Source organism: Panthera tigris, chromosome B1 (genome assembly GCF_018350195.1).
Source record: "Panthera tigris isolate Pti1 chromosome B1, P.tigris_Pti1_mat1.1, whole genome shotgun sequence".
NCBI classification, from domain to species: domain Eukaryota; kingdom Metazoa; phylum Chordata; class Mammalia; order Carnivora; family Felidae; genus Panthera; species Panthera tigris.
In genome coordinates, this window is record NC_056663.1 from 17,740,993 (window position 1) to 17,766,787 (window position 25,795).

A 25,795-nucleotide genomic window follows, 5' to 3' on the forward strand; every position below is an offset into this window, starting at 1 on the left:
CCTCTGATGTTTGTTTCTTTTCACTGTGAAGATTCAACCTTCAAAGCAGAACCTGACAGGTTGTGCTCTGCTCATCCAGCCTTCTGGGCATCTGTCTTCAGGTGAATTATAGCAGCAAATCTGGGAGTTCACTCCTGTTCTTGGTGCTCGTTCATCTCAACCGAGTGGCAGCAGAGGCCTTAAATGAGCCATACAGAAGTGCGTGCCACAAACATCTTCAACTGGGAGTTTTGAATAATGTTACTTTTAGGTTTTTAGAAAAGTTTTATCCTGTTCATCACGAAGCCTAATGAAAGCCTATTTTGCATTCTGAGAGGAGGAATTGTAATGTGAAAATGTCTCAGAATCCAAATTATTTAAGCAGTAATCCAAAGAAGTTCCTTGTCAGAAGCAATATTATTTTGTACATGCTAGAGAAGAGGAACCCTTGAGTGCTATCCCCCCAGAACTCTTGAACAGGGACTAGTGTATATATATCGTGAAGAGAGTTACGCCATTAATTCTTGATATGTAATGCATTCCTTTCTTTGTATCTGATATTATTTTTAATAGTATTTCTGTCAATTCTCTTGAGATAACAAGTTGTCTACATTGGAGAAATTTTTATTCATTTTGTCTGAAATTTATACCTTTTCCTCATTTTACTTTCTTTTTTTCAGTTTCACTGAGATGTAATTGATATACAGCACTCTATAAGGTTAAGGTGTATAGCATAATGACTTGACTTACACATGTTGTGAAATGATTCCCACAGTAGGTTTAGTTAACATCCAATATCTCATATAAATACAAAAAAAAAAAAAGGCTTTTTTTCCTTGTGATAAGAACTTTGAGGACTTCCTCTCCCAGAAACTTTCAAATATGCTGTATAGTTGTGTTAACTATAGTCACCATGTTATACATTCCATTCCCAGGCCTTGCTTATATTATAACTAGATGTTTCTACCCTTTGACCACCTTCCCCCATCTCCCCCACTCCTTGCCTCTGGTAACCACAAATCTGCTTTTTTTTTTTTCCAGATTCTAGATGTGAGTGAGATCATGAAGTATTTGTCTTTATCTTATGTCACTTAGCATAATGCCCTCAAGGTCCATCCATGTTGTTAAAAATGACAAAATTTCCTTCTTTTTTTTTATGGTTGAATAGATATTTTCCTTTTGCTGTTATCCTGTGACAAATACAGGCCATAATATGAATTAACCGTTGGTTGCATTTAATTGGTTTATTATATAATGCTTGCTTTACTTTCTGGTTGGTTCATGTATATAAGTACTGTTTCTGTTCAGTTTGGGAGACATGCTGGGGCCTCAACAGAGAGGGGGGGAATTAAAGATATACACAGGATCAGGCTAAAGGAATTCTCCTGTGGAGAGCTGGTGGTCTGTACACGGGGAAGGCTGGTGTTTTATATAACAGTGCCCAGGGAACAGTGGTGACCTTGGTGACAATCCAGGTAGGGTTGCTGTCCCAGGGATCTAATCAGTTGAACAGGACATGGACACAGGAAGTCACCAGACAGGGGTAAAGATGCAGTTACAAAGATGTGATCACCTTAGTTTCAGGGAGTTCTAGCTTTAAGGAAGGTCACAGCCAGAAATTTAAGGGTGGAGGGAGTATGCCTAGTCCCTGAGGTTAGAAGTTTGTTGGTAAAGTCTTAATGCATTTGAGGCCTAACCAAAAGGGCTAAATTTCAGGGCAGAACCCCAGCCCCGGTGGCAGAAATAGTAGGCTCTCTCCGGAATGCAAAGGGTCTTCAAGATAAATTCAGACTGTGACCAGGCCTTAGTCTAAGCTGGTGACTGGATTACGGATACTGGGTTGGGTCAGAAAAATAAATTCCATTTTTCTTTGTTGGTAGTCCTGGGGTTCATTGCCAGTTAGGATTTGTTCAGGTGCTTAGTGAGGCTAAATTTTTCAGATACAGGATCAACAGTATTAGGGAAGATTTCAGCGGTCAGGAACCAATAGATTATAAAATTTTTGAAGATGCTTATGTCTGTTTCTATCTCAGCTCCCAAAGCCTGGCACAAGGCGGATGCTCAGAGTAGGTGCTGAGTTGATATTTGTGAGTTGTGCGGTCTGGTTCCCAAAGGATATTAAGTAAATAGTTACATCCATGTCAAGATTTGCATGTCTAGATCTGCTTAGAATGATTCTAGGATATATTCAGATGAAAGATCTAGTTTATTTTCCTATTTATGAGAATGATATTTAAAAATATTTCCTTTTAGTGTTTCACTTACTAAACTAAGTTAAAATATTAGCCTTTTTAAAAATGGAATTAAACCTCATACTCATTTCTTTATACCTCTAGATCAGTTATTAAGAATGCAATCGTGGTGAGGCTTGCCACATTGAAAAATTAACATTACGGAGATGATATTTCTGCCAACTTCAGAGTTAAGACATTGCTGTCATTATTAAAGCAGGATATTTTTCATATATATAAATGACGCTTCTGAAAACAATTAGAGGAAGTGCCACTTGAACATTAACAGGGGGGATTTGTCCTATGTCATTCACATTCCCTCAATTTATTTGCCTTAGGAATGTTGCACAGACTTACATCTCTCATACATTTTGTCCTCAGGGGTAGTATATTTCCTCCCCCTGCCCCCATACAGCAATTCACAATCCAGTGTAACAAAGCATGTATATTTTCCATTGTATTCCATTATTTTTCCCGCCTAGGGGCTCTGTTTCCTTATAAAATTGTGCTTGCTGAAATTTCCTTGGTAATTACTAAGTTCAACATGCTCTTTTTTCCATATACGAGACCAAAACTCAGAGAGTTCACATAACTTTTTGCCTGTGGCCCAACAGTTGCTAATGCCTACATCCAGATATCCTATTTTCCAAACTATTCATTTTTAAATATCATCTATATCAAATTTGAAAACCACTGATGAAGTACTTATTTGATTATTTTTTATCACCATCTATAACCAGTGGATTTGTATGATCCCTATTGCAGGCTTCCCCCCTTTTTGAGTACCGTCTACTGTTCTCTAATTAACTCCATTGTCAAGCCACATGACAACATCTAGATATCTGAAATACTCTGTAACAAGTCTTTGTGTTCTCATGAAGGGCAATACTCAAATGAAAAAAAAATTTTTAGGGCACCCGGGTGGCTCAGTCAGTTGAGGGTCCAACTTCAGCTCAGGTCATGATCTCACGGTTTGTGGGTTCGAGCTCCGCGTCCTGCATCAGGCTCTGTGCTGACAGCTGGGATCCTGGAGCCTGCTTTAGTTTCTTTGTCTCTCTCTCTCTGACCCTTCCCTGCTCATACTGTCTCTCTCTCTCTCCCTCTTTCTCTCAAAAATAAATATTTTTTTAAAATTTTTTAAAAAGAAAAAAAAAACCAGGAAAACATTTTTTAAAGTAGCCAAATATCCAAATGTTTTCTAAATTCCCATGTTTAGGGACACCTGGGTCGCTCAGGTTGGTTGAACACCCGACTTACTGGGCTCAGGTCGTGATCTTGCGGTTTGTGACTTTGAACCTTACATCAGGCTCGCTGCTATCAGCACAGAGCCCACTTTGGATCCTTCCCCCACCCCCCCCCCCGCCCCTCTTCTGCTTGTGCTCTCTCAAAAATAAGCATTAAAAAAATAAAAATAATAAAACGAATTCCCATATTTATGGCATTCTGTGGAGAAAGTCTCCAGATAAATATCTATAAACCTTAACCTTCAAACAAAAATGTCTTCCATGTGGATATTTCCTAAAGTCTATCCATGTTGTTCTGTGTAAGAAACTGAAAGACTAATGTTGCCTCTGCAGAAATACCAACTTAATGTTTTTAAATCCATCTTTCATATTACCTCATCTATTACAATGTAACTACATTTACGTTTATATGGGTATTGTGTTCTTGATGGTACCTTCTGATCTGTATCATCATCAACGTGAACATTAAGCCCATAATTAATGTAATACCAGCAAATAGAAAGTAAATATTTGCCAAGCATTATCAATTAATATGTACTCTGGGTCACGAATTTATGTATCTCTCTGTATCTGCCTTTTTTTTCTTTATAGATGATGTTGCATAAACATACTCAAATATTCTGAAAGCTCAGGTTAACTGTATTTAAAATCATATTTTGCATGGCAATACAGGCAGCAATTGGCCTTGTTCAGGCACTTCTTTGAAAGGGATATAGAAGGGTGCCTGGTTGGCTCAGTTGGTTTGGATTTTGGCTCAGGTCATGACCCCAGGGTAGTAAAATTGAACCCTGTGTTGGGCTCCAAGCTGGGTATGGAGCCTGCTTAAGATTTCCTCTCTCCCTCTTCCTCTGCCCCTCCCTTGCTCACCAAATGTGCTCTTTCTCAAAAAAAAAAAAAAAAAAAAAAGGATATTGAAATTGTCATTAATTCTCATTTGCATTAGATTCAAGTTTATATCCTGAATAATGCCTCATGCAATTATATTGCCTCAGGATTTTATAAATTACTCCTATAAAAATAAAAAGGAGTTACTTGAAGAGAATTGAACTTATAGAATACTAAACAATGTTTGGCTTATTAGTTAACTCATGTATATAAAATTAATGTATAAACATTATATGTGTGTTTAATATAACTCTATATGTATATGGCCACTCATTTATGTATACATACTCCTGCCCATATAGTCAGTACCTATTAATTGAGCACTTACTTGATTCCAGGCACGTGGCTAAGACAGGAAATACAGCATGAACAAGACAAACCTGGCATCCATTCTCTTAGATCCTGTCAGGCACAAGAGCGCCCCTAACTTCTCCCTCGGCAGGCATGGCACAAAGACGTCCATGCCCCTGAGCCTGGATCTCCTCAGGTCGGGGCTCTTTGGCAGGGCTCTTTGACTGGACCAAGAATGGCATGGGAATCAAAACCTATTTGCCATTCCTGACTGTATATTTACATGTATACGTAGCAGGCTGTTAAATTAGATGTTTCCATCTAGAGACCCAGGCACAATAGATAACAAGAACCAAAATAAAATTTGCCCTAGACCACCATGATGAAAATTATTAATTCAAGTTTGAACTTTTTATTTGGGGACTGGTTACATGATTTGGGGTCTCTTTCCAGGAGCCCTTCAAGAAGATCAAAAGTAAGGGTTGACTGAGATTGGGAAACGATTTTGTGAGAACAGTTTCTCTGTAGAAATGGTATTAAGAGCCACAGTGCCCTTAAGGGGTATAGCCCTTTCACCTAAGGCTACGGACGACTTGGCAAGTTTGCAGTTAAAGGACCACAGGGCACTGGTGCCCCAGTCAGACTCGAGAAAGCTGCATTGGCTTGCGTGGAAGAGAAGAATGCTACGGTTGGGAAGAAAATGCATTCCTCACCAACACACGTCAATAGGGTATGACTCCAGCATCAGAGGGCATCACACTGAGGACATTTAAAAATGAGTCCTGCCCACGGGCTTTTCCCTCCCAGATAAGAGGATCCAGGTGGTAACTAGCCGTCCCATCGGGGACAGAAGCTGAAGTGGGACTGAAAGCCACAGGCTCAAGGAGAGACACTGCCATGTCACAGGAGTGGCAGTTGATGGGGCCTGCAGAGGGAACTTCAAAGAACTCACATAAGCACCTACACAGGAAAGTCAGCTTTAAAACACCTGCAAGGTCTAGAGAGCATGACACCTGCCTATGACAGTGGTGGTCATGTAGGAAGTACAGGTATTTCCATCAATTTTATATCTAAGCTCCCCAAACATTAGCTGGTGGAAGCAGAAAGGAGGCTTCTTCTTCCCCACTGCTTGCTACAGGCTTCAGCTGAAGGCAGAACTGAGATTTAAGTTTAAATCAAGTTAGAACTTTGCAATATCTGGGAAAGGAAATTTACATTGCTTGAGCAAATTTAGTAAAGTTATCATAGCCCTTTCTATTATCTCAGAGTGGCCAAAAGGTTTCTAAAGGTCTTCATTGTCACTCAAGGGCAGGAGATGGGCTGCAAATACTGAATGGGCTTAAAGGGATGGAGGGAAGCAAAAATAAAACTGCTTATATAATTCACTCATTCATTTATCCATTCATCCAGTGAATATTTATTAAACACCTTCTATGTGCCAGGCACTGTTTTCAGTGCTAGATACATGCGAGTGAAAAAAAAATACTAAAAAAAATAAAAATCTTCTGCTCCACAGAGTTTTGTTTTTAATTTTTTTTAATGTTTTATTTATTTTTGAGAGAGAGAGACCAAGTGTGCATGGGGGAGGGGCAGAGAAGGAGGGAGCACAGAATCTGAAGCAGGCTCCCAGACGCAAGGCTCAAACTCACAAACCGCGAGATCATGACCTGAGCTGAAATCAGACACTTAACCAACTGAGCCACCCAGGCGCCCCTGCTTCACAGAGTTTCACACTTAGGGAGTGTATGTTTAATGTCAAGGAGACATATACATATAAGCACACAATGATGAACAGGTGTACGAGTGAGTTGCCCAGACATTCTATTTATTTTCTACCTTTTCTTCAAAGTTTTGGTGAAACCCAAAGGTAGTATAGATAAGGAAATCTCATGATTCTGGTCTTCTCTGTTGACACGATTATATGTGAGGCTGTCCTTGAATGAGTTCTAGGATCGTGTTCATTCATATTGCCGTATTCCTGCATCATGGTTGCTAAGTTAATTATCCAGCTCTCCTAGTCTGCAAAGTTCAACCTTAAAGTACTGCTTTTTTCCCCAACTATGTATATAACTCAGCTTAATTTGGCTTTGGATATTTTGTTATAACACTTCAGGTTTATGCTTAAAATTGTTTCTGGGGCATAAAAATGGGCCACTGTCCTGCTCCTCAGTACACAAGACCATTGAGAAGAAATCTGGACTGTGCTGACAATTTCTGCATGCGTTTCCAGGCAGGGATGAATGAGCAGGATTTGTATAATGCAATTTAATCAGGATCTGGCTCGTCATTTGCTTTGACCACTCCTCTCTCTTCCCCCTCTGACTCCCAAATGCACACGGAGACATAGCTTGCCCAGCAGTTCCTACTGGTGAAGGGCTGGACAAAAAGATCGCTTTGACTCACAATGGGAAGAGAAAAACGTTTATGCTGAATGCTCTGTTGTGGTGTAAAATATCTTAAATGTAGTGTGCAGCTGTCTTTCTGAAAAATTTGCTCAATAATTCTTTCATCTTCACTTATGTGTGGTGGACCTAACTTAAAACCAATGAAGTCCAAATTTTACAGTTGAAACATTTTGATCATTTAGCAGAAGGAAAATGAAGTCCTCTTTTAATTAAAACATTAAAATAATTATTGATCTATATTTAAAATGAAAAATTTATAAAACACATAAAATTTTAAATTCTCCTGATAGACATTTGCTTAAAAACTTTTTGGGCATACCTGGCTGGCTCGGTTGGTAGAGAATGTGACTCTTGATCTCGGGATTGTGAGTTCGAGCCCCACACGGGTCATGGAGCTTACCTAAAAAAATAATGTAAAAAAACCTTTTTGAAAATATCATGCCCAGTTTCTTCTCATAACAGGGGTACCTGTTGCCTAGTTTCGGGCCCATAGGCTTCTTTAAATGCCATATTGATGTTCCTTAAACTGTCATGTGAATTTTTTTTTTTAAGTTTTAGTTCTCATATGTATAGTAAGAGCCCTTCAATGTTTTTGTCAATGTAATTTAGCCTTTTTGAACAACCGGTTTGGATGAACAGTGTTTATTATATACTGGGCCACTTCTACTTGTGATATGGATAAATAACATTTTACCGTCAAGTTTGTTCAACAAAACCATTATTGCTTTCTTGCTGTGCGGACACGGCATTGGTTTCTGCGTCTGCTAAAAAATAGTACTTGCCTTTGAGGAGCATATCATCCAATGTGTTGGGACGAAAGAGAAATGTAGATTGTCATTTATACTTTTATAGTGCATAGGATGTAAATTTTTAATTTTAATAAAATGTGTTAAAAGGCGAGGTAAAAATATGTGCAGATTGTTACCTATTTCTTTCTAATTTCTAATTCCTGACTAACTCCTATTAATGACAGGACTGGCACTCTGACACGAGACAATAGGTTATAAGGAAAGGTTACACATAAAATTGATCAGAAAGACTGCAAATGCTGTTGTTGCACGCATGAACTGTGAAGGGTGCTGTTAATCCTGAAGAAGTATGTGTTAATAAACAACGTATATTGAATATACTGATTAAAGCTGTCTGATTAATCCAACAGTAAGTGCTCTAGAGCCATTAAATTGAGCTTTCAGAGAATTATCATCTACTTGAATCTTTTTAATTTATCAAATGCTCCTAATATATTATTTACCACTCACTGGTTTTTGAAGTCACAAGAGTAATGCTAGTTGGACACTTAAAAATACATAACTGGGGATAAATTAGCAAAATAATAAATCATCCAACAATTCATCTTACCTTTCTAACCTTACGTCATAGTTAAGTGTTACTCCCAAGTAAATCTCTGGAGACACTGTGATAGTACAGTGCCTAGTTTCAAAGTACGTATTCATACAAAATTCCCTTTGCCTGCCAGCTGGAGCTAGAATTCTGAGAATTGTACACTTCAAGTACATATTTAAGGAAGAGCAAGTATGTCGACAGGCCGTGATAGAAGATACATAGTGAACAGAGTCCACACACTCAAAGCTTAAGGGTTCAGGGAAGTAGAAACTATGTTATGGGACCAGAAGATTTAGGAACATTACAATAGCCACAGACGTGGCTTCATCTAAACATTAACATTTTATAAAATACAAAAATACATATTATTAGTTTTATGAATAAAGTTAAGAAGTTTTTAGATGGGATGAGCCCACAGCGGTGGAAATCAACATCACCTGCAGACCTCTGACGGTCAAAATGATTCTCTGTCCATAGAATGAATAAATTAAATAAAATAAAATTTGCAGTTGCGTGTATGGGTGAGCATTTCAGTATAAATAACATCAAATTAGATGTGGCTATTCTTGTACATATTGCCATTTTTGTCCTGCTCGCAATCCATTTGCCATTTCTCCCCCACTCCCAGCTCGCCCCAGGGAAGTAAGATAGAATCAGGGAATCTGAAAGAGTAGTGTGATGTGTGCAGGGAGTTGAGGGCACAGACAGAGCAGGAAGTGAAACGTCGAGTGGGTACAAGAAAGAACAGGAGCCCAGGATAAACCACAGCAAGATGCAATCACGCTCTTTTTAGATGTTACATTTCAAGGTTGTTCCTGAGTTTTATTTTTTAGGAACTCCTGTGGTATTTGTTGAATCTGACCATAATTTGGTCCCTGGGGCAAAAGGGCAAATGTTTTGAAAGAGTTTCTATGTATAGATTTGGGGGGGGGGGGAGCATTTTTATTCTTATACAGAGATTTCTAAAGTCAGTAGTTGGTTGACCATCTGAGAATCTCAGTCATTATTGTTGCTTCCCCAATGATGGAGGAAGACATGATGCCATTTGATGCCTTGTCATTTCAACCTTCTTGCATCTGCTTTCTGTGAGATGTTCCCTAATATAGTTTATTAAATCTGAAGCTGCATACCCATTATTGAGTAGCTCCTAAATAGTTTTTAGGCAAAGTATATCACAACAGTTCAATAATACTCTTCTTACTTGACTTTAAAATGCCTTCTCTTAGCCTGTTGTTGCAAACAACATTTTATTCTATACAATATTTAGGTGAAGGACCATGGGAAGGAAATGTAGAATTAGTTGTAGAGATAATGACCATTACTATAGATCTTAGTGTGTTGAAAAGTGGGTGTCCTGGGCAAATTCTACAGGTAGAATTCTGACACATGGGATCAAATATCTCACATATAAGAAATTACCCCTAGAAATATTCCAGCTTTATTTAGAAAAGTAGCTAATTTTTTGTGAAGATGCAGTTGTCTCTAATTTTAGTGCATCTAGACAGAGAAACACACACACATATGTGTATATATGTATGCATATATAATATATAATCCTATATTTATGTAATCATATTATATATAGTCATTATAAACATATATATATATATATATATACACACATACAAATAAATTTGTCATCTAAAAAATGTTCTAATGGTAAGACTATGGGAATACCTTTGGAACCTATAAACATCATGCTTTTTGGAGAAAGTGTTCATTTTCTATATCTATTTAAATTATTCTTTTGAGAAGCATTTCATAGGCTTTCTGCATGTACAGGATGTTAGGTAGAAATCTAAATTATATTCTAGTTTGGTGGGAATATACCTGCCTTTAATACATCACAATTACCTCACAAGAGGCATTTCTGTTGCCTCACTTGTAACTCCGTGATGTAAATTCTGACGCTTCACAAATTGGCTCTGATGATTATGACATCAACAACTGCTATACATCTCCTTGGTTAGGTTACATGCTTAATTAGTCATGTTTCATTTCCTTTCTGGCTTTCACAGAAGTTTCTCTTACATGACATGAGTTTTGGAAGACAGCATCCTCTGAGGACTCCCATTCCCCCATCTTTAGAGAAATTCCTTCTTGAAAGAGGCAAATAGCACAACGTTGCACCCAGACAGGAAAACGGGGTTCTGGATGTGGAAGGTGACTGCGGACAGAGATTTCAAGATCAAAACTTTCAAAGTATGTTTCTGCCACTTCCCGTGTCACCTACGGGATTGCACTTCGTCTTTCTTTACTTCATTTCACCTGTCAGTTAAAAAGGGCATAATATTTATGTTCATCATGTCTTGCAAGTCTTTCAGTTTTTTGATTTTTTATAATGAACTCTTTGTTCGTATTGAAGCAAGCCCATATTATTAACAAATGATACAGTCACAATGAAAAACTCCCTTCCTATGCAGAGAGCCCAAGGGACAGCTCCCTTTCCTATTTTTCAGCTGTACACCTTTGCAAATGGATGAGCCTTGCGCCACTGCCTAAAGGTCAGAAAGCAAAGGATCTGCTGATTCAGCAGGAAGGATAAAACCCTAGAGTTTCCATCTCCCTACCTAAAATACCTAATCTCTTCTTCTTTGTAGAAATAAAACCTGGGAACACTTAGGGAAGACCAAAATTTTATTTTTGCTGAGACCCCAAAGTTTTGTCCATAATGTCTGTCTTCTGGGACTCTATTATTCTGGTAGCTGCACCAGAGAAATAAGAGTTCAGGTGTAGCTCACCCAGCTCTCAAAGGTTCTTAGAACCACAGTCTTCACCACTGTGCACAACTCAAGGAAGCTTTCTCCTGCAGTTGTTTGTTCATTTAGAATGAGGGAATACACATAAACTCCTGACTCATTGGACTGATGGAGTCCAAATTTTGAAAATATCTTCCCATTTTATTCTTTTTCTTATCTCTCATCTGGTGTTGTCACTCCAATGAAGAATACTAACACTAAAGATCTTTCTTTTTTATGTTTATTTCTTTCTTTTGAGAGAGAGAGAGAGCACGGAGAAGGGACAAAGAGGGAGACAGAGAATCCCAAGCAGGCTCCAGGCTGTCAGTGCAGAGCCCGACATGGGGCTCAAATTCATGAACTGCTTGATCAAAACTGAGCAAAAATCAAGAGTAGGATACTTAATCTAATGAGCCATCCCAGGTGCCTTAAACTAAAACTAAGCTAAAAACTAAAGATCTTAAAGCTAAAGTACTTAATTCTAATTACCATTTTGGAGCTAACAGTTTTTAGGGAGGCAAAACTATCACAAACACTAAAATTAGATTTGGGGACTGTTTCCATTATAATTGTAAATTTTCTTCACATTATTACCAGCCTACTTCTTTCAGTAATAATGAGGAATACTATGGCCATCGCTGTTTAAGTCTATGATTTAAAGTGTGTTTACTATTTCCCATGTAGCATTAAGCACTAAACTAAGAATTTCACCTGCCGAACTTGAATTTCACTTGACAGGCATAAGCAGGTGGCCACTGTTACTGCCCTCATTTTATAGATGAGGTGTTAAGAGGTTAAGAAGCATTTACAAGGTCCCATCCCAGTAACTGGCTGAAAGAGCACTGAGACTCAGGTTCGTCTACCTTCAAAACTATCTGTGCCCTCTCCTGATGACCATGCAATGCTCTGTTAAATAGCATGATGCACTACTGGTTAAAGACTTCTCATGTGAATATGTTTTCGCTGATTTAGGGTTACAATAATCCCATAAAATAGACTGTCGATGCAATAACAATTGCCAGTGTAGTCTGTACATTTTATAGCCTGATGAATAAAATAAACCTCTCCTCTTCTACGTGAGCAGGAGAGTGGCTTGTTTGCGTAGGTCTCCTCTTGTGCCTGATTCCCCAAAACCGTAGCCTCTATGTTTCTAATCTCTGCAGAATTCCCTAGTCTGCTACTATGGCAGGAAGAAGGCATGGGAAAGATGCAGTCATCGATTACGTGAGAAAAGGGATTGAAATGAGAGACACAACCTGTCAAAATTTCTTCTTAACCACTATGAATGCCTCAACATCGGTCAGATGTTCTTTTGTGTGTTTCTCAAAAGTGTGCTTACTGATTTTCTTTTCCGATACATTTTAATTTTTAAGTGGTACATACATATAATAAAAACTTAAATAGGAAAAAAAAAGACACCTAAAAGGCGTGTAACAGGAAAAGTCTGTATTCTCTCTGTTTCACCTCTCCCACTTTCTAGTTTCACTGTCCAGAGTGACATTCAATTCGTTTAGCTCAGTCCACTGGTGGTAAACCTCCACATCTCTAAAGAATATGCTTAGTAGATTGGTACTTGACTTTTTAACTGCTGATATTACTTTCATCCTATTATAAGAAGCACGATATGAAGTATTTCACAACTTTGGCTAAGTCAACAGAATGTACTATCAGTCACTGATGAACTAAATAATGTCCCAGAAAATTAGCACATACTTTTGTAATTTTTTTTAATATATAGTTTTCTCCATTCTGTTTTCTCTGGAATGACTGTTTTTCAGATTAAATCTCTAATATCCTATATTCTTTCTCAATTTTTTTATCACTGTTTTACATATTCTTAGAACTATTCTGTTCTTTAGCTTCTGAGCTTTTCTACTTATTAATTTTTATGCATCAACTTTCAAGCACTATTTTTTGATCTCTAATTATGCCTCTTTAAAAGTAGTGGATTTTATAAGTTAGTGGAAGCACTGTCTTCTCTACTCTCTTTGAGGATACGGATTATAGGATTTATTTCCCTTTTGTGTGTGTACATGTGTCTCTGTGTCTGTATATTTGTTATTTCTTTTGCTTTTATATCTCTCAAATTCTGCATTTTCTTTCAATGTCTTGTGATTTTTGTTCATAAACTTATTTTTTTAATTTTTTAATGTTTATTTATTTTTGAGAGAGAAACAGTGCCAGCAGGGGAGGGGCAGAGAGAGAGGGAGACACAGAATCTGAAGCAGGCTCAGGTTCTGAGCTGTCAGCACACAGCCCGATGCGGGGCTCGAACCCGTGAACTGCGAGATCATGACTGAGCTGAAGTCAGACGCTCAACCGACTGAGCCACCGAGGCTCCCCTAAACTTATTTTCTAAGAGCAAGTCTTGAAAAAATTGTTGATTAGCTCTGTTTTTTTTTAATTAATTAATTTATTTTGAGAAAGAGAGAGCAGGGGAGGGGCAGAAAGAGAAAGAGAGAGAGAGAGAGAGAGAGAGAGAGAGAGAATCCCAAGCAGGCTCTGCAGTGTCAGTGAGGGGCTTGAATCCATGAACTGTGAGATCATGACCTGAGCTGAAACCAAGAGTTGGACGCTTTACCGAATGAGCCACGCGGGCACCCCAAGAAGCTCTGTTTAGGAGGAGAGGACTTGTCAGTTATTGGCACCACTAGAGCACAGGTCAATTTAGCTTTTCACTAGGTATGTCCGAACATCAGTATCTAGAGGCCTTTCGGAGAGGAATCTGCTGAGAAGTCCTTATCCATCTCCTATGACAGGCAACACAGGGCGAACAGGGTGCAGGAGGACCAACTTGTGTGCAAGCATTCTGAAGTAGGTCCAGAGAAAAGAGGTGAGAATTCCATAATCCTCCATTTGCGTTTCCTTCTTTCCCCTACTTTATTCTGTTCACCCCAATTCTCTACTGTGTTTTGTGTCCCCCACATCCAGAGATTCTGTTCAAATGATCCACAAAAGAGCACCCAGCCTCCTGAGGGGGTGAGGGTGGATGATTTTCTAGAAAAACAGAAATTAGGATATTGATCTCACAAAATTGGAAAAATTTAATAATCTGTTTACCATAAAGTAAATATTATTTCTATTTTAAAAACATAATTTATTTTCAATTGCACAATTATATTAATCTATTCTCTTTTGACCACATTTGACCAATACAAATAAAATCTTTTTCCGCTACAATCAACTTCAATCTCCTTCTCTCTTCTTAATAATAAAGTATTATTAATTTGATACATGTGCTTCAGTGACCTATAGTCTGTGTACGAAAACTGATTCTCAATATTTTTATTATAATTTACGTTCACGTTTCTTTATTGTGGTGGTTCTTCAAGTGGTGTGCCCTGATCAGCAGCAGCAGCATCGTATGTGAGGCTGCTACACACGCACATTCATGGGGCTAAAATTAACAACTCGGGAAACAACAGATGTTGGTGAGGATGCAGAGAGGTTGTTACACTGTTGGTGGGAATGCAAACTGGTGCAGCCACTCTGGAGAACAGTAAGGAAGTTCATCAAAAAATTAAAAATAGAGATATCCTACGGCCCAGCAACCGAACTAATAGGTATTTATCCAAAGGACATAAAAATGCTGATTCGAAGGGGCACATGCACCCCAGTGTTTATAGCAGCCCTGTCAACAATAGCCAAAGTATTGGAAGAGCCCAAATGTCCATCGACGGATGAATGGATAAAGAGGAAGTGGTATTTGTATACAACGGAATATTACTTGGTAATCCAAAAGAATGCAATCTTGCCATTTGCAATAATGTGGATGGAACTAGAGTGTATTAGGCTAATCGAAATAAGTCAGACAGAGAAAGACAAATATCATATGATTTCACTCTTCTGTGGAACTTAAGAAACGCAACAGTTGAACATAGGGAAAGGGAAGGAAAAATAAAATTAGAACAGAAAGGGAGGCAAACCATAAGAGACTCTTAAATACAGAGAACAAACTGAGGGTTGCTGGAGAGGAGGTATGTGGGGGGATGGGCTAAATGGGTGATGGGCATTAAGGAGGGCACTTGTTGGGATGAGCACTGGGTGTTATATGTAAGTGATGAACCACTAAATGCTACTTCTGAAACCAATACTATACTATATGTTAACTAACTGGAATTTAAATAATAAAAAAAACAAATGCACATTCATGGGCTCTACTCCAGACCTACGACTGAATCAGAAGCTCTGGCAATGGGGATTAGCAATCTGACGTGCTCTCAAGTTCAAGAACCACGGATCTTGAGAATTCACAGTGACGATGGGGAAGACAGATTATGAAAATTGGTCCAGAAGTCCAGTGTTAGACAATGTTCAGAGATGGCAGAACATGATGTTTCCTGTCTCTTCGAATACTTTTCATGAATACTTTTCATGGTAGGTCAATGAATAATGATAATGGAATTTAGATCATAGAGAACTTAATCCTGGTCTTATTGTTGAATTCAGGGAAGAGAAAATACTTCGATTCCCCCGGCCCTCCCACTCTCCTAAAAACTCTAGGGAAGCAGCAGGGTTATTAGAGATGACGGCAATGGTGACACCCTTTTTCAATGCTTAATAAAAGCTGGACAGAAGCAAACGCTTTCTATCACCATCTCTTACCAAGCAGAGAATAAGATTACATTTCTGGCTCTTTCAGTTTAGTTACACATCAAAACTGTATTTCCCTTTACACACTAGTAAAAACTTCAGGTTAAGAATTTGGAGAATCAGATGCTTGCAGGGACTGGGCTGTTTCTTAAGAAGCTGTGCACCATTGGGAAAATTACTTTTGCTCGCTGGTCCTTAATTTTTCCCATGAGCAAAACAGAAATTGGACTGTATGACACTCTGTCATCCCAAGATCCTGAACACTGGTGATACAAGGCAGAAGGAACTTTAAAACGAGAAGATGCCTCCAGGAAATTGGTTCCCGTCACCAAGTCAGAAAAACTCCAGAGCCTGGACATTCTTTATCTCATCTCACTTTGGAGGACCTCATGACTCATGACTTATCCTGCCTTTTCTTTCTTCTTCTACAACCTACCCAAGGCCAGCCTACATCTCTCAGGTGGCACTCAGCTGCACACACCTGCCCCGAGAACACGTGCCAGGAAAGCAGCAGGTAGAGTGGTCCTTGCCATGGAGGAGGGGCAGGATTAGCAGGGGGCTCTGCTGTGGCTCCTGATCAGTGAGCAGTGACATGGCTGGGAGGTACTGGCCTGGTCAAAAGAATGTTCTTTCACTTCTAGCCTGTTCTCAGCACGCTCCACAGAATGTACTATGCTGGCTAAGACTAAGAGTGTAGATAACATAGCCTCAAGCACAAGCCTATCTCCTAATTGGAAAATTCCAGGACTGTAGGGGAAAGGTGAGGTGGTGGTGTTGCGCAATCAGGCGACAGGCAGCTTAACACTCACAATTTGATTGAGAAAAATGGAATTATTTTATAGTCCAGTGGGGTCCGAATTGTTATTCTACTCAGATCTTTATTGCTTGGCCCTTGTTAATTTAATAAGCAATCTGTATCCCTAGTACAGAAAACAAATAGGTTTTATAAGAGAGGGTCTAAAACTGAAGTGGCAATAACATAACTGAGAACATAGTTTTATTTATTTTCCTCAGTGGCAGATTGTATTTTCTGTAATTTCTGTGCAAACAAACCAATATGGTATTCTTCTGAAGGGCATAATTGGAATGACAAAACTGTGAAGTCTCCACTGACTGTACTACCGGGGAAATGGACGCGGGGCCACAGTAATTTAATTTTACCAGGAGTTACTATTCGGCTAGATTACCACAAACACGAGGAAACTTCTGCAACACTTCTCACACACTTTGCCCCCAAATATTGCTTCTGCTTTGGAGAAATTACTTTCCTAAAATAGCACTTAATTAAAAAACATCTGTGTGTACAGTGAACAATAACTACATTAATATGAGTTAACCCTCTAAAGAATAACTCTGGCATCTTTTTCTTTGCAAATGTCTCTGGGCGACGTGCCAGGAAAATACAATAAAATTTACTAGGCTGAAAGTTGTGTCTTTCCTTTCCCTTTCTGTCTATCCATCATCTATGCCAATCTTAAAAAAAAAAATTCTTATGATTTTACTCGAAATTTGAGAACCTTGCTTTACAAGGCAGAAAACTGCCTTATATTTTCAGTGTTACAGTTTGTTTCAATGGCACGATATTACAGTCTCTTTGTAAAACCATCATCTTTCTTTGAAGTTGATTCCACACATTTTCAATGATCTATATTTTACACATACTGATGCAAACCCTTCATCACTACACCTCACGGGGCTCTCATCCCCGCCTTGTTGCACTTTGCATGGTCTCTTCCTCTCTCTGAATCATAAGTCACGAGGAGGCAGGGCCATTTCCAAAATCAATTCCTGGCAGAAGAGAAAGGGCCTCCATGCATCAGGAAACCATTTCAAAGGTTAACAGTTTATCCAAGGGCATTAATTAAACTTCTTTCATAAATAAAGGCTCAGTGCTGTCAAAATGTGGAGTGCATGAGGAGACAATTCCAAGGCTATAGCTTCCTTCACAAAAAAGAAATGAAGCTCTTCTCAGACAAAGCCTATTAAGCACATTCACTTCCAGATTGTTAGATGTAACAAATGAGCGGGAGAGACAGACAGCGGAAGAGCCCTTAATTCAAGGAACAAAGGACACTTTCTATGTTTTCTGGCATTGTGGTCCCGTCTCTGAAAAATTCCAAGAGCACCAAAGAAGGGGATAATTAAGCAATGATTAATACCAAACCAAAGATGACTCTTGAGGTTCATTTGATATCAATTTCCTTCAGGGAGAGTATCTGCTTATTCCTTATAGCACTGATCCCCATCTATAAGATTAAAAATTACACAGCCCTTATTAAACAGTTTAAAAGAAGTGAAGAATTTTCTTCCCTAAGCTTTGACTGATGAGATTCTCTGCCAATTTATAAAATAAGAAAAATGGAAAAATTACAGAATAAACCATCATAGTCACTTTTGTTAGTGAATTTTTATTTTTAGGTTCATTTTCAGCATTGGGCAAAATAACATCAAGGGCAAGGAAATAAACAGCCTGACTTTTGTTGTCACATGGGTACCAAGCCATATCAAGATGAAGTGCAGGCATTAGAAAATTGTAAGTGAATACTGGGCAAACAGAGACCCAGAGCAGCTTATCCACTACTAGGCACGTATTTCTTTGATGTGAGTGAGAGACGTTGTTATGGATTACACAGAAAGTAGATAATGCAGAAAGAAAAATCAGTTTAAAATATATTTAATAAAGGGGTACCTGGGTGGCTCAGTAAAACATCCAACTCTTGATTTTGGCTCAGGCCATGACCTCACGGTTCGTGAGTTCGAGCCCAGATTTCGAGTCCCCATCGGACTCTGTGCTGGCCGTGCAGAGCCTGCTTGGGATTCTCTCTCTCTGCCCCTACCCCACTTGTTCTCCCTCTTTCTCTCTCTCTCTCTCTCTCAAAATAAATAAATAAACTTTAAAAAATATTTAATAAAAGTTCAAAAGATAGTTTAATTTAAGAGGTCTTTTTTTTCTTTTCGTATAGAGATTCAACTGAGTTTTAAGTGGAGACATCATAGCTGCTAAATCTTTCAAAGCTAATTGACACAAAGGGATAAAGTATAATCAATCCCTAAGCTTCAGCCTCAGGTTTTTATTTTTGGTCAGAAGAACTCTTTCCAGGCATCCATTTGCAGTGGCTAGACATTTTCCCTTTCTCTTGAAGACCCAAATAGTTAAGGGCAGAAAAGCAAATAAGGTGGATTATTTTTAAGGTGGACAATGTCAGGGATGGCCAGGCCTGGATACTGGCTAAGTGGATAAAGGCAAGGGAGACGCACCGAACGTCTGACCACTACTAGGTACAGGGGATGGTACCACCCAGAATCTAAAGCACCAGAGGCAGGGTTAGGGCCCAAGGTGCAGAGGAATCAAGAAGAGATGGGGAATACCTCCCAGCACACAGAGACGTGCTTTGTTCCATTCTGAGAGTAGATTTTCTGACTGAGACAGAATTGGCTTAAGAAACCATAACTAGGATACACTAAAGATTCAGCTACTTTATTTTTTCTAAATATTTATTTATTGAGGGTGGGGGAAAGGGAGGGAGGGAGAGAGAGAGAGAGAGAGAGAGAGAGAGAGAGAGAGAGAAAATCCTGAGCAGGCTCCACACTGTCAGCCTGGAGACCAACAAATGACTCGACCTCACAAACTGTGAGACTATGACCTGAGCCCGAACCAAGAGCTGGACACTTAGCTAACTGAGCCACCCAGGAACCCCAAGATTCCCCCATTTTAAATCACATGATATCCAAATCTTCTTCTCATATAAAGAGAGGCTGGTATATTCTATGTAGGGAACCATACTATAATAGCAGGGAGTATCTCATTCAAAACTAATCAGGGAATCAAAACCCAGGGAGAAAGGGAGATTTGGAGCCTTGCAGGGCCCTGGGATTCACAGCCCAGAGACTAGAATTGTGGAGACATGGAAGTCAGATGAGGGATCCAAGAATTCCAGAATTGGAATACATGAAAATAAAAATCCCACAAAATAGATGAATCTGACAATTTTCATCAAAAGAAGATACAAATACATAATATTATGAATGAAAAGGGGCCCACACTACAAATAGAAACTAAAAAGATAATGAGAACACTACCAATAACTACGTTCCTATAATTTTGGAATCTGAGATGAACCAAAAAATGTAAGGGAGAATATATATACATGCAGACATTATTTCAAGATGGTTAAAAGCTCAAGTAATCCTGTAGGTATTAGAGAAGTTAGTCTGTAAATCTTCAAATAAAACAGCTAAATAAAAATAAAAATAAAAATACTGAAATAAAATAGCAGAGCCAGGAGTTTTACAGATGAATTTTACCAAATGTTCAAAATGCAGACTATCCTTTTTTTTTTTTAATTTAACAAACTCTTTCTAATGGTCAGAAAAGAGGGAATATCTAACTTACTCCACAAGAGAAGTATAATCCTTATATCAAAAGCCAAATAAGGCATGTAAAAGGATACTACACATCAATTTTACTCTTTAAAATATATGTAAAAATCCTAAAAATAATAGAGATTTAAAAAACTAGAAAATCAAATCCAATATATATTTGGAAAGAGAATATACCAAGACAAGATTGGGTTTACCCTAAATATATAAAGAGGAATTATCTTTAAAAAAATGTTCTTCGGTTAGAATATTGTATACTAAGCTGGATCCCCATAACTGCTCTTAAAGGCAAGACTTTTTTCTTCTTTTTTTTTGGTAAATTATTGTATTCCTAGTCCTCAAAACAGATCTATACCCATAGCAGATAGATTAATAAACTAATTATTGTGGTTGTTAAAGTGAATGACAAAGGGTGTACAATCTCATACAATATACATTGATAAAACACACACCATATGTTATCATATGATATGTATGCATTTTAAGTAAAGTAATGGAAGTATGTGTAACACAAAGAATAAAAGTAACTGAAGACTTAGGCAAAGGTGAACTATGTATAAGAAAGTAAAAAGATAGCTTCTAAAATGGTCCCAAATCCCTCACCTTTTGGTATTCATGCTTCTGTACAGTTCTCTTCCCTAGAATATAAGCTAGACCTAGCGACCTCCATCAAATAAACAGAATACCATATGGTTTCACTCTTATGTGGATCCTGAGAAACTTAACAGAAACCCATGGGGGAGGGGAAGGAAAAAAAAAAAAAGAGGTTAGAGTGGGAGAGAGCCAAAGCATAAGAGACTGTTAAAAACTGAGAACAAACTGAGGGTTGATGGGGGGTGGGAGGGAGGGGAGGGTGGGTGATGGGTATTGAGGAGGGCACCTTTTGGGATGAGCACTGGGTGTTGTATGGAAACCAATTTGACAATAAATTTCATATATTAAAAAAAAAAAAAAGAAAGGTAACTATTGATAAGACAAAAAAAAAAAAAGAATACCCCAGCAGTGATGGAACATCACTTCCAAGATCAGGTTACAAAAAGACATTGACTTACATTCTATTCCCTCTCTATTGCTTTCTCAGTTGCTTGCTCAAACTGCCATGCAGTGAGCCGTCCTATGAAAAGGGCCCTTTGGCAAGGTACTAAGTGGGGGGGGGGGGCCTCTGACCAACAGTCAGAAACTATGGAACACAATCCAGCAACTATGGAATACAATCCAGCAAACTGTGATGCGCTGAATCCTGTCAGCAATCCTGTGAGTGAGTTTGGAAGAAGATCTTCCTTTTGACAAGCTTGCAGATGAGAATACAGCCCAGGCCAAAATCTGATCACAAACTATGAGGTCCTGGGGCAGAGGCACCCAGCAAAGCTGTATCCACAGAAATTGTGAGAAAATAAATGTTTGTTGCTTTTAAACACTAACATTTGGGTAATTTGTTATGCAGCAATAGCTAACCAATACAGTTGGGAATAAAATAAATACATCAAAATGTATATATTTGTATTAGCTGGTGGATACACAATTGCTAGAAGCCAAGATCCTGTCTCTAAGTTAATGGAGAGTCAAAGCAAAGAGGGACATGGTTTACATGTAACACACTGTTCAGATCATAAATAAACTTTAATTGCTTAGGAGAATCATAGCGTTTCTTCATTTGGGAGGCAGAAGCTAAAAGGACCAGTAGGAAATATCTCTTCTTTTTAAGGTGATCTCTGGTAATAGACTAGGTTATGTCTTTAACATTATCACTACACTGAATAAATAATGATCCACAGGTCCACTCTCAATAGCTACCATCTCTCAATATTTGTCAATGACAGAATACTGAAGCTTTATGAGTGCTTTTATGAGAGGCTACAAAAAGAGTATTAACACATGATTCTGATGGTCAGGCTTGACCTTAGAATAAAATGAGAACATCCAGATGTATGGATGAATTAAGGCTCTCTATATATTTTTAAATTTTTTAATGTTTATTTATTCTTGTGCAAGAGAGACAGAGCACGAGTGGGGGAGGGGCAGAGAGAGAGGGAGACACAGAATCCGAAGCAGGCTCCAGGCTCCGAGCTGTCAGCACAGAGCCTGACACGGGGCTGGAACCCATGAACCGTAAGATCATCACCTGGGCCGAAGTCAGACACTTAACTGCCTGAGCCACCCAGGCGCCCCCTAGCTCTATTCTTAATAAGAATTGGAGAGCATAAACTTCAGGGTTGTAATCGGAGCCAAGAACCAAAAGTAAAGATAATTTGTGATGCAGTTTTGAAAGAGGTCCATACATTAAAAATAAATCAATAGGGCAGAGGGTAGGATCAAGGTCCTTCTACAAAAAGTAAGTACAACATCTGACGCTTTTCCAGTACCCAATATAGACAAGTCACTGCAATAGGAAGTTGTTCATGTAGGAAAAAGCAAGAGCAGTCCACCCTTTTTTAGCTCTTGTGGTCAATGCCAACTAGTTATGGCATGTTATCTTGTCTGTGAAATACAATAGGCCTATGGAGGGCTACCAAAGCTTTCCAGGCCCCATAGTTTCAGATGTTATGCATTTCTCTCCTGGAACTGCCCATTTCATCTTGAAGTGGGAAATAACTACATAAGGTGTTCAGAAATGGATAGTATCTGCTTCCCTCAGAAGGTCAAGTTTTACTTTCTTCAAAACCAGATGACCTTAAAACAGGAACCTTATAACAGGAACAGCATATTTCATGTGCTATACAAAACTAGGTAATAATTTTTTCAATTAGAAGATTTTATTAAATCTACTTCTCTTTTCCTTATACCCCTATAATTTTCTGCAACTATTACTTTTTCTGTCATACCTATCTCCTTGATATAATTGATAGGCTTTCTGTTTATGTAGCCTATTAGAAGAGCAAATCTTTTCTGCTCTGTCTTTTCCTCAATATGACCAAAGGGAACATGAAATCATGGGGATTTATGGAGGGAGATTTGTAAGTCTTTTCTTATTTAGTTGTACTGTGAGATATAAGTTAACTTTTGGACCCTCTCTTCAAGAACAAGTTATTTGTTATCAAATAAGTTCATGTTAGTGGATCAGACACGGATAAAGTGTTTCTATTATAACCTTGTTAGGTGTGTTAGAGTGCTCTGAGTTCTAGAATAATGGTTTGCTCTCTTGCACACACTTGACTTCCATTTCCGACTACCCTCTCTGAACCACCCTTGGACTGCTGGAGAGTAAATGTCTTTTCACATAAACCTGAACAGTCTGAGGACAGCTAAACTACTCACTGCAGCCATTTTAATAGACACAGCAGATTAGCGCATGACTGCCTCAGCTATTGTAACCATTATTGATTGAAAACACAGTCTACAAGAACCAATTAATAATGTCATGGCTGCTTTGTAGCTTGTTGAACTCACGTGGCCTTACCCACTGGTAATTGTGGCACTCTAGTGTTCAAGGAATAATCAAAACTTACAAGAAAAATAAAACTATAATGAAAACCATTTTAGAATATGAATGTGGCATATGTGAATTGAATCACTCATTATCCAAATTTCTTAGTTGACTTGTTCAGTATTTAGATAATGATCCCAGTTAGATATGGAAATGGTGAGACCAACTGATATTACCTCAAATGTACTGAAGAACATTCACATATGTGGAATAAAGTATTACCCAAAATAATTAACATTCAGCCGCAATTACAGAATGAACATATTGCCTTCTCTATCTCGGCACTGCTGTGTTTTATTTTTTATGGGACTTACTTATTTAGTAACTAATCTAGGATATTTGGTAATTTACAGTGAGGCTCCTCATCATTAGTGTGAATTAACAAAATGGTTCTGTTGTCCTTGGTAATTAGTTTGAGTAGGAAATGAGGAAAAGGCGACACATTTTGAGGGTTGCTCAATACTACCTTTATCTTTCTTTAATGTCTGTGAGCTAAATATGGAATTTTCATTTCCTCCCTAATTATCGAGGAGTTTTTTTGCTAAATGGGCATATCCCCCAGGCACACTTGCTTATTTTCACAATCCGTATTTTCACCTCACTCTTCTGAAGTGTGCTATTTATGAACTTGCACGGTAGTACCCAAACATTTCTATAGGAAAGAAGGAAAAACTAACCAGTGTTAAACAGCACTGAAGAAGGTGTTAAGCCTTCTTCAATGATATCATCTCCTGGGGTCTTCCCGTTATCGCTTTGAAATGGTGTGGGGCCTGTTGACATGAGTACTTTCCTGGCATTCCAGGTGGGTAAGCTGGTATTCACACTTAGGTCTAATTCTGAAGCCCACAATCATTGTGACAAAACAGCACATTCTGGTGCACATCCTGAATTGGCTTAAATTTGGTCATCTCTTAAGCATTCCTTCTCAGTTACCCTTGTCATGTGAGGCTGCATAGCCTTCATACCTTTAGGTGGTCAGGAAATAAGAGATATTCAAGTTCATATACCTCTATCTCCCCTAGACTTGGCAGATTCCATGGAAACTATTTCTGTACGCACCAAAAATTCTCTTGATATTAGTATCAATGGACACTTTCTGCCCAAGTAGAGTATGTGAAATATTTGAGTTAAAACTGGGCCCACATTGGAGTATATATCTACACTCCAATCAAACAAGCTAGATAAAGACTTGTCATTTTGGTCAAATCCTACATTGCCAACATAATAATAATGCAGCGACACTTTATCGATTGTGACATATATTTTAGGCTTTTATCCACCTCCTGCTAATAGGTAATAATTATCCAAGTTTTTCAAATGAGAAAAATGTGGTTAAGAAGTTCACCCCAGGTCTCATAGCTAGTAAGTGGCGGTGTTAAACTAATATTTTCAACTTGCCCATCATTGGCTGACAGTTTCTATTTTCCTGGTATTAGTTATATGTAATATTCTCTCCTAATACTGACCTTTGGTATTGCATTTATTGTGCTAAGATTTTTTTGTCTGCTCTACCAAGAATTATAATGGTGACTGCAGAAATTGTTTTGAAATCAGTGGTAATTCTTTATATGAAGAGAATTTTGAAAATCCAAATCTTTCATCTTATTAAGAAATTAAGACAAAAATATGTATCAGTCTTCCTGTTGACACAAAGGTAAAACAGACCCTTATGCTTTAGTCTATTTTCCCCATACAGTTCTTGCTTCATACCTTGAGAGGGTCATCCCTGGATTCCCAGATGAGTATTATTCAGAAATTCAGGTAGTAAGGACGAGTAGGTTGTGGCCACTCACAGGGGTAACCAGCTCTGAGAAGAATGATATAAACTTAGATTAAAACAAATGAAAATGCCATTTGCGCTCAGTTATTATTAACCTCACTATGACCAATGATCACACATAGGGATCTAGCTATAGCTTTGGAAGGGAGACTGATTAAGGACAAGTATTAATGCTAACAAGACTGTAAAGAGCCTAAGCTTACCCCAAATTCCCATTTACTGTTCAAAAGTCTTAAAAAGAGAAAATTATCAGAGGATTTATTTAATATGGCTAAAAATAACTTGTAGGTGCAGAAGACCACTCTTATTCTGTGGTCTTCCAAAGCTTCAATTGCACAATGTCAATTTATACATATATTTATACATTTTATTCCTCCATGTGTAATAAGTGCATTAAACATATACAAAAACAGAAAGTAAAATTTATCAAATAAAATATATTCTTCCTATGCTCCTAATGTATTGTCTTGTGATCTCTCTTCCCTTGGATTTTTATATTCC

The 25,795-nt window shown here is 38.3% G+C and overlaps 1 long non-coding RNA gene across 3 annotated transcripts in view; it reads right to left on the reverse strand.

The window, feature by feature from the left end:
- Window positions 1–25,795, reverse strand: part of LOC122237848 — a 200,088-nt gene that overhangs the window by 39,305 nt on the left and 134,988 nt on the right. For all 3 annotated transcript variants that reach the window (XR_006216523.1, XR_006216524.1, XR_006216525.1), the window contains one exon: window positions 25,225–25,321. This is a non-coding gene — a long non-coding RNA (uncharacterized LOC122237848). The remainder of the gene's footprint in view (window positions 1–25,224; window positions 25,322–25,795) is intronic.